At 35.4% G+C, this 13,331-nt stretch overlaps 1 pseudogene; it reads right to left on the bottom strand.

Annotated features, from left to right (window-relative positions):
• Positions 1 to 10,192: 10,192 nt before the first annotated feature.
• On the bottom strand, positions 10,193 to 12,416 carry LOC113068503 (thyroxine 5-deiodinase-like; annotated as a pseudogene).
• Between the last annotated feature and the right edge of the window lie 915 nt (positions 12,417 to 13,331).

Raw genomic sequence — 13,331 nt, 5'->3', positions numbered from 1 at the left:
CTGTTTGTTGATTCAGGGTTAGCATCATCTGAGGTCCTCTGAGGGTCAGCATCATCTCTTCTCAGGTGTTCTGGATCCAGACTGGAGCTTGTGTAAATCCTAGTTACCACGGGATGAAGATCCAGCAGAAACAGAGAAACACACAGAGACATCATTAGCATAGCTGCTGATCCAACATAGTAAAATTAATCAGTTTAACCCAAGCTAGAGAATAATAATGAGCATTTGATCAGATGCAACTATACTCACAATTTAAGAGATACTTTATTCGAATGCTTGGCGAAAGAGATGTGTTTTTAATCTAGATTTAAACAGAGAGAGTGTGTCTGAACCCCGAACATTATCAGGAAGGCTATTCCAGAGTTTGGGAGCCAAATGTGAGATAGCTCTACCTCCTTTAGTAGACTTTGCTATCCTAGGAACGACCAAAAGTCCAGTGTTTTGTGACCTTAGGGTGCGTGATGGGTTGTAGCGTGGTAGAAGGCTAATTAGGTACGCAGGAGCTAAACCATTTAGGGCCTTATAGGTAAGTAATGATAATTTGTAACTGATACGGAACTTAATAGGTAGCCAGTGCAGAGACTGTAAAATTGGGGTAATATGATCATATTTTCTTGACCTGGTAAGGACTCTAGCTGCTGCATTTTGGACGACCTGTAGCTTGTTTATTGACGAAGCAGGACAACCACCTAGAAGTGCATTACAATAGTCCAGTCTAGAGGTCATGAATGCATGAACTAGCTTTTCTGCATCAGAAACGGATAACATGTTTCGTAGCTTGGCAATGTTTCTAAGATGGAAGAATGCAGTTTTTGTAACATTGGAAATATGATTTTCAAAAGACAAATTGCTGTCTAATATAACACCCAGATTTCTGACTGTAGAGGAAGTAAAAGTACATCCGTCTAGTTGCAGATTGTAATCTACAAGATTCTGTGTAGTGTTTTTTGGTCCAATAATTAATATCTCTGTCTTATCCGAATTTAATAGGAGAAAATTATTTGTCATCCAAACTTTGACATTTTTAACACACTCTGTTAGCTTAGATAATTGGGAAGTTTCATGTGGTCTCGTTGAGATATATAGCTGAGTATCATCAGCATAACAGTGGAAGCTAATTCCGTATTTTTTAAATAATATTACCAAGGGGCAACATGTATATTGAAAATAGAAGGGGACCTAGGACGGATCCTTGTGGCACTCCATATTTTGCTGGTGATAAATGAGATGACTCCCCATTTAAATCATCATATTTTCATGATTTCTTAAGATCATGACACTGAATACTGGAGGAATGATGCTGAATATACAGCTGCACATCACAGAAATAAATTACACTTTAACAGAGATTCACACAGAAAACAGCTGTTTTAAATTATAATAATATTTGTAAAAAAATTAACTGTATTTTGATTAAATAAACACAACCTTGGTGAGCAGAATATACTTTTTTCAACAACAACAACAAATTTTTTTTTAAATTTACTTATAATACGTCTTGCCCTTATTCTGTATGTAAGGAGCAGTTTTTCAATCCCAGTTTTATCATCAAGTAGCATGCTTTAAATCAAGATCGGCAATAAAAATGCAAATTCAAAATGACCCATAACTAATCAACGGTTGAGATCTGTTGGAGAAGCGAGGGGTGCATCGTTCGTTTTTAACACAGATGCTCCGTGTCTCTATAGTGACACGAATAGATTGATGTCATAGCAACGTGGTTCCCATGGTAACACGGGATGCAGATGTCAGAGCAGAGCGGTCCGAGTGGGATTACGTGTCTGTTTCTCTCTCCCCAAAACAGGAAGCTTGCTTTCTTCTCTTTCCTTTGGCTCCACAGGCAGCAAGACAGTGTTTTAGTTGGACACACACAGTTTAGAACCCTTAGGGAGAACATTTTCAGATTTTATGAAAGCATCTTTCTTTGTAACATATCTTTCTGATAAACTTCTCAGAGGTGAGTCATCCAGAAAAAGCATAACTGTAAATGTTAAAAAAGGTACAAGCTTAACATTTCTTTAAATATTTGTTCAGAACAATAAAAAGTTTAGAAGTTTAGAAATTTCAATCTGTCACGCTTGTGGTTAACTGTATATTTAACATGTATTTTATATGTGCTTCATTTCAGTATAAATTTCATAAAAGCATGAAAAGTTTCAATTTATCATGTCTTGAAGTTTTAGTGTTTTTTTTTTTTCATTTTACTTGTGTTTAATTTTTAATATAAATTTCACAAATAATTCAAAGTAATTTTAAATTATCAAGTTTTACATTATATTTAATTTTCATTTTATCAGTATTTATTTTTGCATATACACTCAGAACCATCAAATGTAATGCACTAATTGAGATATATTAAATCTTTTATTATACTGCTCTCTGGAAAACCTCATCAAAATGATATATACATATATACATGTCTGTGATGAGGCCAATCACTGTGGTGTCATCTGCAAACTTAATGATGGAGTTGGATCCATGCACAGGCTTGCAGTCGTGGGTGTAAAGGGAGTAGAGGAATGGGCTCAGCACACAGCCCTGTGGTACGCCAGTGTGATGGTGGTGGAGTGGGTGTGCCCTGACCGAACATGCTGAGGCCTATTTTTTTTTTGTAAGTTTTGAAATAATACATATTTTATATATATATATATATATATATATATATATATATATATATATATATATATATATATATATATATATATATATATATATATATATATATTGTAAATTATGTTTTTAAATTGTTCCAGTTGTGTTTATTAAAATTTTGATTTCACGTAACGAGAATGCTTTTTTACTTTTACACAAAAATGTATGAATTTTTCCAAAGTACTGTAAACATTTACTTTGAGTTTTTTTTTTTTTTTTTTTTTTTTTTTTATACAGTCAATGCTTGTTTGTTTGGAAGTGAAATAACCACAAATATTAGGAATATATCATTATCTATGGTGTGATGAACGCCAGTCTTACTACTCTCTTGACTATTTTTACAATTTTGGGAAATCATTTTTACATTACAAAAATTCCCAATGTAGTGCGAAAACTATTTACACTTAGACATTTAACTGTTAAAGGATTTACACTTCTATTTAAAATTTTATACGATTTGTCATGTTTTATTTTTTTTTTTACTTTTGCTCACCAAACCTGCATTTATTTGATCGGAAATACAGTAAAGCAGTAATATTGTGAAATATTTTTACTGTATGAATGCCTTAAACAAATATTGGTTTAGAAATCAATTTCAACATTGCAAGAATATTTCCCAATTAAGTTAAAAGAAACAGCAAGTAACAAATTAAACATGAGGTTTTTTTAACAGTGTATAAAAACACTGAAGAAAAAAATGTATTATTTAATCTTCAGTGAATCTTACAGTTAATTTCAAAGAAATTATTTAAATGTAAAATTTTGAAGTAGAAAGATTATAATTATTTTTTATGCAAAATGTACTCAAAAATTCTCAAGTTTTAAATAACATTATTTTAGTATATTATTTCAGTTTTTACACTTTTATACTAAAATATAATGTCTATTTAATTGTTACTTGTGTTATTAATGATAACTGTAATTGTGAAATTTGATACACATAAAAAAATTGCTATAGAAACAATTTTAACTCAGAAATTGGAAATACTGTAAATTCCAAAAAGAAAATCTATTTTGTTTAGAAGTTTGAAAAGTTTATATTAATACAGTGCTTAAACACAAATGGAAAAAAAAATGGTATAACAGTTTAAACTCAGAAATTGTTGCCAAATTAAAAAAAAAAAAAGTAAAAATTAAATTTAAAACTGCGAAGTAGAAATATTTGATTATTTGACTTCTGTACAACTTCCTTTGGTTTACAGCCCATAAATTAAGATTCTCTAACAGAACATATTCATAATCATCTTCTCTGTTGAACAGGACACAGGAATGATCCTTACATCTCACTCATCACCAATCACAGCATTAGTTTGATGCATAAAAAGCGAGTGAGATCAACTAAACATCATGAGAAACCAATTTAGCTCTTGATAGTCAACTCATATGCCACTGCAAGCTATCATTTCATCCATCACTGATTTTAAGAACATTTAACTATTTAATCAATAATGCATTGACCAAAAGTGACAGTAAAAATTACTGCAATGTTCTTTTTATTAAGTTAAAGCAAGTTTCATAACACTTTACTTATAGAGTATAATGCATTAAAACACATGACAGATAAGCCTTCAAATATTGTAATGCATTTTTTTTATTTGCTTTAAATACTATATATATATATATATATAAGAAATTAAGAAATTAATACGTTTTATCGTTAAATTGATTGAAAGTGAGAGGAAAGACATTTATGTTGCAAGAAAGAAATGCTGTTCTTTCTATTCCTGTGTGAATTCTGAAAAATTTCCACACAATTATTCATCAGCACAACTGTGCTGATCATGTGACACTGAAGACTGGAGGAATGATGCTGAAAATACAGCTGCACATCACAGAAATAAATTACACTTTAACACAGATTCACACAGAAAACAGCGGTTTTACATCTTTTTTTTTTTTTACAATTTTTACTGTATTTTTAATAAAACAAATTAAGTACTGGTGAGTGGAAGATACTTCTTTCAAAAACCTGATTTTTTTTATATTATTCTAAACTTTTGATAAGTTGTGCACTGTATATTATATACAATTCCTCAATTATTAAAAAAAATTGAAATTATTTAAAATACCTTGCTTTTGGTTCTCTCTTCCACACACTCACAATCAGTCAACTGGAAAAACCCGCATCACAATCAGAAGTGAGTTTAAAGTGTCTTAGGCCTCCTGAGCGCTGACATTTCTTTTTAATCTGTTGACCTTTTATCATAATAATTCATATTGTGTCTCTTCTACAGGAGCTGCAGCGATAGACAGATGCTTCAGCCGTTTCTATCAGCTCTGAGACTTTATGAACTTTCTGATCCACATTTATCATTTACAGGGTCAAAACCTAGTCATAACAGAACTACGATAGCAGTTATCAGATATGAAAAGGTTGTGGTTAATAACTGCGTAGTTGTTTTCAGGGTTCACCCCAGATCTGTTACAGAGGCAGAATTTATTTCTATTGTGCTTTACATGAAACTTATTATTTCAGTGATGAAACTAACAATAACAGGATCATTGATGCATACTTCAGACTTCTTGAGTTTACAGACATTGTGTCAGTTCAGTTTAGTAAGTAAAAATCCCATTAATTTTCTCCACAGAGATTTTTTATAATAGCATGTAAACCCTGACTTAATTATTTTATTAGTTAGTTTTCATAACCACATAAGGACCTAGGACGGATCCTTGTGGCACTCCATATTTTACTGGTGATAAATGAGATGACTCCCCATTTAAATCATCATATTTTCATGATTTCTGAAGATCATGTGACACTGAAGGCTGGAGTAATGATGCTGAAAATACAGCTGTGCATCACAGAAATAAATTACACTTTAACAGAGATTCACACAGAAAACAGATGATTTAAATTGTAATACATTTTTATGATTTTTACTGTATTTTTGATCAAATAAATGCCTTCTTGTTGAATAGAAGAGACTTAAATCATAAAAATTCATAATTATTCCCATCTTTTCAATTGTATTATATATTGCACCATTTTTTCTTCATTTGTTTAGTCATTATTTATTTTTAAATGTTATAATTTATTTGTGCGTTGGTTGATTTAGGTTATTTATTTATTTATTTTTTAATCCCTGTGGAGACGATGTTTAGGAAAAAATCTTCCAGAAGCAAAGTTGCTGAAAAAGTAGGCAAGTGCATTATATTTTTACCTCCTTATATACCTCTTCTGTTGTTGTTGTTATTATTGATTTCCAAATGAAACCTCTGATTCACTTCCTTTTATCAGGAATAGTACAGAAAATACAGACTCTCAAACAAGCTTCAAGAGAAAACAAACCTGAGCACTTATCTTTATCTCACTTAAACTAATATTAGATTAGATTAGATTCAACTTTATTGTCACTGCACATGTAGGTACAAGGCAACGAAATGCAGTTAGCATCTAACCAGAAGTGCAATAAGCAGTAAGTACAAAATATACAAGGTCTATAATATGTACAATAACTATAAGTCAGCCACTGAGCAGTTCTCATACCATACTGTGATGCAACTGGTCAGGATGCTCTCAATTGCACACCGGTAGAAGTTCACCAGGATGAATGAAGACGTGTCCTGAAGAAGAAAAGGTGCTGGTGAGCCTTCTTGACCAGGCTGGAGGTGTTTGTGGCCCAGAACAGTTCCTCCGAGATGGTGATTCCCAGGAACTTTAAGCTGGAGACACGTTCAGCAACCATCCTGTTAATGTGGGGTCATGCGTGCTTCCTTTCTTCTTCCCGAAGTCCACAATGAGCTCCTTGGTCTTATTGGTGTTAAGGAGCAGGTTATTGTCAGCGCACCATGTGGCCAGGTGCTGTACCTCTTCCCTGTAGGCAGTCTCATCGTTGTCACTGATGAGGCCAAAGACTGTGGTGTCATCTGCAAACTTAATGATGGAGTTGGATCCATGCACAGGCTTGCAGTCGTGGGTGTAAAGGGAGTAGAGGAATGGGCTCAGCACACAGCCCTGTGGTACGCCGGTGTTAAGTGTGATGGTGGTGAAGTGGGCGTGGCGGTAGGCGAATTGCGGTAGGCAAATTGATGTGGGTCCATTGTGGGTGGGAGGCAGTCTTTGAGGTGTGCTAGGACCAGTCGCTCGAAGCACTTCATAATGATGGGTGTGAGTGCTACGGGGCGATAGTCATTGAGGCACGTTGGGGAGGAGTGTTTCGGTACTGGCGCAATGGATGTGGACTTCAAACTTGTTGGCACGGTTGCTTGGGTGAGGGACAGGTTGAAAATGTCTGTGAAGACCCCTGCAAGCTGCTCTGCACATGCCCTTAGCACACGTCCAGGAATGCCATCCGGGCCAGCAGCCTTGCGTGCGTTGATCCGGCTCAGTGCAGTGTGGACATCTGTGGAGGTGAGTTTGAGAGGTTGGTGGTCTGAAGAGTGTGTAATTTTGGTGGCCGTCTCCTTGCTGTCGCTGTTGAAGTGAGCATAAAAGTAATTTAGCTCGTTAAGGAGATATGTTAATAAACACGCTTAATGCCCAATAGGACAAGCTTCTTAGCAGATATTCCAGCAGGACTCCAGAGACTCCACCACTTGAGATCAGATGCAAACTAAAAAATTTTAAAAGGTAACCAGAAGAGAAAGAAAAAAATCTTACATTTGTTTTCACGCCCTTCATCCAGTTCTACTACTCTAGTTGTATTGTTGACTTTTACAACCATAATAAAAAATTATGACACTTCATAGCTCAGGAGGAGACTCAATTGAAGCTGATTTGTAGGAAAAATAAAAGAAAATGATGATAATAATCAAAACTTATAAAATAAATGTGAATAGTAATTGATAGTCAATGATTAATCGATACTGGAAGAATTTAATGAGAAATATTTGAGTTCACATTGACATATCAGGGTTTATTTTTTAAATATTTATATATAAAAATAATTCATATTATATTACATATATATATTTACACACACATGCACAAGAAAACATTTGTTTTTCAATCAATGAGTTATATTTATTTCTACGCAGATTTTTTACAAATATATAAATAATAATTATAATTATGTATTCCACAAATAATCATTAAAATGTAATTTTATTAGGAAAATTTAGTAATTATCATCCTCCTGCTAAAACAGTTTTTCCCCCAAATTCTGAATTGAATTACCTTTCAAATCATAATCGTTAAAAAGATTTTTGTCGAAATGCAATAGTCATAAAATGTTAAAATAATAATAAATATTCCACAACTAATCATGCAATTATGTAAAATGCATTATATTTTGAAAGTTCAGAATAAATTTTTCTATATAATTTAGTAGACTATAATTTAGAGATTGAAGGTGCTCAAAAGTTTGGAAACATCGAGATGTTTCTGAAAGAGTCTCTTCTGCTAGACTTATCTGATGAAGAATACAGTAAAATTGTGAAATATTATAAAAATTTAAAATAACAATGTTCTCTGTGAGTATCTGTTAAAATGTAATTTATTTCTGTGATCAAAGCTGAATTTTCACGTGATCTGAATGTCACATGATTCTTCAGAATTCATTCTAATATTCTGATTTTTATTATCAGTGTTGAAACTGCTGAAAAGATCTTTTACAGAACAATATTAATGCTTTTATTCATCAAGCAAGCTTTAAATTAGTGAAAAGTTCTTTTAACACAGAAAACAGCTGTTTTACATTGTAATGACGTTTCATAAATTTAACTGTATTTTGTGCTCAGCATCAGCCTTCTTTCACAAATTAAAAAATATTCAGTTTCAGAATTTTCCGTTTTCAGAATTTTCAGAAATTCAGTTTATTTAGGTTAATTCCAGAACTTCTCATTTAAAAAAAGAAGGGTATTTTAGTTCTTTAGGGAAAAAAAAAGATTTTATTATTATATGCTATATTCTGATGCATATGAAGCATATGCATTATTATTTGTTATGAATATGAATACTTGTTGTCTTTGGTTGCAATAATCCACTCAATGTTGTGCATCATAGTGATTTTTACCAAACAAACACCACTAATTATGGATAACGTGATTGCTTCTTGAAAATGAATTTTTAAAAAATGCATTTTTTATTGCATTTGAAAAAATATAAGCTTCAAATCAAAACTGGTTGATGCAGAAGCCAAAATGTTTGCTTTTACAGCTCTGTAGACATCATAAAAGGAAATATGAGAGATAATGTACATTTGTCATGTAAAGGAAAAAGGTAATACTAAATGTTCTTACTGCCACAAAAAAATATGCATGATTTATCTTAATGCATATTGCATTTCAGTAAATTGTATCTGTTATTTATTTATTATGTCATATCTGACATGATTACATTTCAGGTCCATCTGAGGCGTCCATTTCTCCTAGAAATTAAGACTACAACTGATTTAAAGGATGCTTTCGCATTTATTTTAAAACAAGTTAATATTATACTGTTTATTTATTTTAAATATTACTGTATTAAAAATAAGCTGATATTATTAGTGATGCCTCGCTTAACAAACACCAATAATTATGGATATTGTGTTTGCTTTCTTAAATCACATTTTAAAATGTGCTTTTTTTTTATTGCTTTTTAGAAATATAAGCTTGAAATGAAAATAGCCATGAGGGATAATTAATGTTTTACACGTCAAAAGAAAAACAAGATTGTATAGTTTATAGTACATTTTTCTTGAATGTCAATTAAATAAATCAATTATTTGTCTGCCATTAATGTATTAATTATGGTGTATATCACATAACTGTTAATTTTTTACATTTCAGGTCTAAGACATTACAGATAACCCCGATTTAGAGGATGCTCTATCATTTAGTTAATAAGAAATGTCACATCATTTATTTCAAATATTTATATTTTAAAAAAGAGATACCTCGTATTAATGCATAGTTGGCTGTTTATAAATAAATAAATAAATAAAATATGCATTTGCGCATTTAAATGCAAAATTTTAAAATATGCATAAAAAAATCTCAACATTTCCTAATATATAGAAGCTAAAAAGTTTTTGCTGTTACAGCCCTGTAAATATAATAAAACACTTTTAAATGGTGCTCTGTTTATTTATTTATTCATTTATTTGTAAAGATTTAACATTATACTATTATTTAATATATATATATATATATATATATATATATATATATATATATATATATATATATATATATATATATATATATAAAAATTAAAAATTATATATATATATAATTTTTAATTTATTTTTTTCTAAAGGACAGCAATTGTAGTAGTGATCCTTAGCACTAATTAATTGATGGTGTGTTTGCTTTTTCAAATTAAATATTAAAATGTGTATTTTTAATTACGTTTTAAAAACATAAGCTCAAAATTTCCTGATGCAATTTTGCTTTAACAGCCCTATAAACATAATGAGAGGGAATACGAGAGATCGTGTGTGTCTTGCATGTTAAAATAAACCAAAATATTATAGTTTGAAAAGCCAAGACTGAATTCTGCCACAGAAAGTGCATGGTTTATCTTGCATGTCAATAAAATGCATCAATTATTTGTCTGCCAGGAATGTATTAATCATCACTGACTCTCCTAGAAATTACAGATAAAATCGATTTCGAGGGTGCTCTACCATTTATTTAAAAAAAGTGTTCAATAAAATATACACCATTTACAAAACACCATTTGGCAATACGTCTGGAGGCCATTTCTCTGTCCTGTACTCTAGTGTCAAATTACATCAGTATCGGTTTTCTGGTTAAAATCCTTTTAAAAACCGATCTTCACAATAACTCCAGAGTACAATGAAACGGCCTCCTGGCCGCACACATGCACTCACAAGGGAAAAACACCATACAAAAATAAAACAGGATATGTTTCAGATAGATAGATATACCGTTTCTGCAATATCTCAAATAAAATGCCAGGTTGGATTGACGTTGAAACCGGTCGGCCTGAAGAACAGAGATGAAGCACAACAGCTGTGGTCACTGACCACATAAACATCTGTCTAGATCACTGTATGCATGAAACTAAACCCCAGCGTTTGCAGTGTTGCGGTTGACCGTAGCAGCAGCTGAAGACACCGATTCGACGGCTGTGTTCAAAACCTAGTGGAAATCAGATGCACCTGAGATACACAAAATGCATGTTTGATATGAGCAGGTGAACGTATTAAAGCTCCAGCTCAAGTGTTTTCAACATTTACAGATACAGTACAGAAACTTTAAAACAATCTTAACTACGCTGTAAGATCATTAGTTCGTGTTTCGAATGGTTTAAGCAGCATTTCTTCTCTCCTAGTGGTTTCGGATGGAATATTTTTACATGAATCGGAAACATCAAGAACTGCTTTTTAATTTCCAAAGAGCATCTTTTAGCATCTATTCTAGTGCAACCAAGAGAGAAGTGCACAGACAGCCACTGGGTTTTGAGCACAGCTGATGACTTCAGTCTAAAACACATCCGTGTGAACCTAATGTCAATGTGTAAAATGTTCTCTCCTGGAGTACCTTCACGGGCCCCCAGGGGTCCACACTGTAGAAAAGTGAATGTGCAACCCTTAAAAGCTGTCGTTGGTGTAACCGATTGTCATTTTCAGGTTACCTGGGAAAGCGCTTTTACCGTGCACGGACCCCCGGGTGAAAAGCCCGGCTCAGTGCATGTTCACTGCATCGAGACCTTCTCCAAAAGAGCGCAATGTAGCTTAAAAAGCGCTGTTTGAAAGAGCGCAGACTGAAACGCACGGATCCGTAGAAGCGATGACGGAACGCAATGACTCGAGGACAACGGGCCGAGGGAAGGAACACATCCATCCGTCTTTAATTAAACGTGGACCACCGTCGCCGCTTTAGAAGCTTCCAGATCGCTCCGGTAGCGCTCGAGCCAGTCTCTGAGCTCCGAGATCCGGTAGCCTTCCGGTCCCCTGCCGCCTTGATACACGACCTTGTCGTCCTTCAGTATGTAGAGGCGCTCGAAATAAGCGCCGTACGCCGAGTTCGAGGAGTTCTCCATGGTGTCCACGACCACGGCGCTCTCCGGTGCCTCGCGGTTCATGAGCTGCGCGGCGCGGAGTCTGTCCTCCAGGCAGCGGTGCCGGGGGATCTGGTACGGCGCGTCGGAACTCACCCAGCCGTCTGAAGGATGCGCTTCCTCGATGTACACCAGCAGCGAGTCCGCGATGTCCGCGTACTGCCGCGCGACGCGCTGGAACGCCGCGAGGCGCGTCATGAACGGCGGTCAGGAGCAGCTCCCGAAGTTGAGGATCAGGGGTCTCCTCCCGCGGGCGTAGTCCAGGATCCGCTGCGCGCCTCTCCGCGACGCGCTGTCCAGCGGGACCACCTCGGTGTTGGGCGCCGCGCCGCCCAGACGCGCCGTCTTGAAGAAGTCCAGCTTGTGTCCGTACCACACCGCGCGCAGCGACTCGAGCGTGAACATCTTGTTGGAGTCTGACACGCAGAGCGGAGGGTCGTCGGGGCTCAGGTCGCTCTCGCGCATCTTCGTGAGCACCTTCCTCCGGATGCACAGGAAATCCAGGAACAGCAGCATCACGGCGGCGAGCAGGAAGCGCGGGAGCAGCATCAGACACACGGCGGCGTTTTTCAGCGCCGTTTGGACACCTGCGGATCCGTGCAGCATCTCCATCCCCATCCGGACAGGTACAGATACAGCCGTGTCGTTCTGCGTGCGCGCGCGCTCTCTCTCTCTCCTCTCTCTCTCGCTCTCTTTCTTCCGAGCTCCGAGTCCCGCTTTTTATAGGACTAGTAAGGATTTGAATGAAAAACAACACGCCTCCACACCCGTGCCGCCTCCTCACATGGAGGGGATTACCTCCCGTCAACTCTCCCGTCTGGAGGAGAGAGAGAGAGAGAGAGAGATGGCTTGACAGCTCCACTTTGGAATGCATCGGTGCTTGTAATGCATCGCAGGAAGAAAAAAAATCCTCTTGCTGAACACTAGATGCTGACAGAGGTGTTGCGTTCTTAACCCGCGCTTCGTGTCAGGGCATGAACTCCAGAAAGATGCGTTGATGAGATCCACATCTGACATGACACTTGCATTATTTTAATGCATTTGTAGGGTTACATTGCGTCACGTCGAGACATGTTTCATATTCAAATGGTGAAATAAAGACGATATGTTTGACATGAACGATGCACTGGTGGTTTAATGCACGACATGCTTCTTGATGCAAGACAGGCTTATTAAACTGTCCAAAGAGAGATATTAGATTGTTTGACATTTTTCATGAAGCACATAAAATATTTCTGCTGTCATCGATGTTAGATCGTTGCATTTTTTATGCATTGGTGGTTTTAATGCTTCTTAATGCAAGTGTTTTTTTTTTCTTATTAATCTTGTCGTGAAGTAAAGAAAGAGAGATGCTGAGACAGATGTTAGTTGTTTTGACATGGCAGTTGCATTTGTTAGTGCATGGGTGGTTTAAATGCATCCCGTCAGGACATGTTTCTCATTAAAGCGCAGTGGTGACATTGAGAGCTGCTGAGATTGGCTAGATGTTAGGCTGTTTGTTGTTTATGCACTGGTGGTTTAACTTCATGTCAAGATGTGTTTCTTGTAACGTATCAAATTTTCATGTTGCGATAATTGCAGAAGCGTTTATCACGATATTATCGCGGTATTGAAAAAACCGTTTTGTAATGCACAAAAATGTCTAAATAAATGTTTCAAATAGATTAAAGTGCATATGAATTAAGCTTTGATAACATGATTATAATAATAGGATTAATAAATGCTT

The sequence above is a fragment of the Carassius auratus genome, linkage group LG45M (genome assembly GCF_003368295.1).
Source record: "Carassius auratus strain Wakin linkage group LG45M, ASM336829v1, whole genome shotgun sequence".
In the NCBI taxonomy this organism is placed as follows: Eukaryota; Metazoa; Chordata; class Actinopteri; order Cypriniformes; family Cyprinidae; genus Carassius; species Carassius auratus.
Note: the sequence above shows the minus strand (reverse complement) of the source record. Positions and strands in the feature narration are given on the sequence as shown.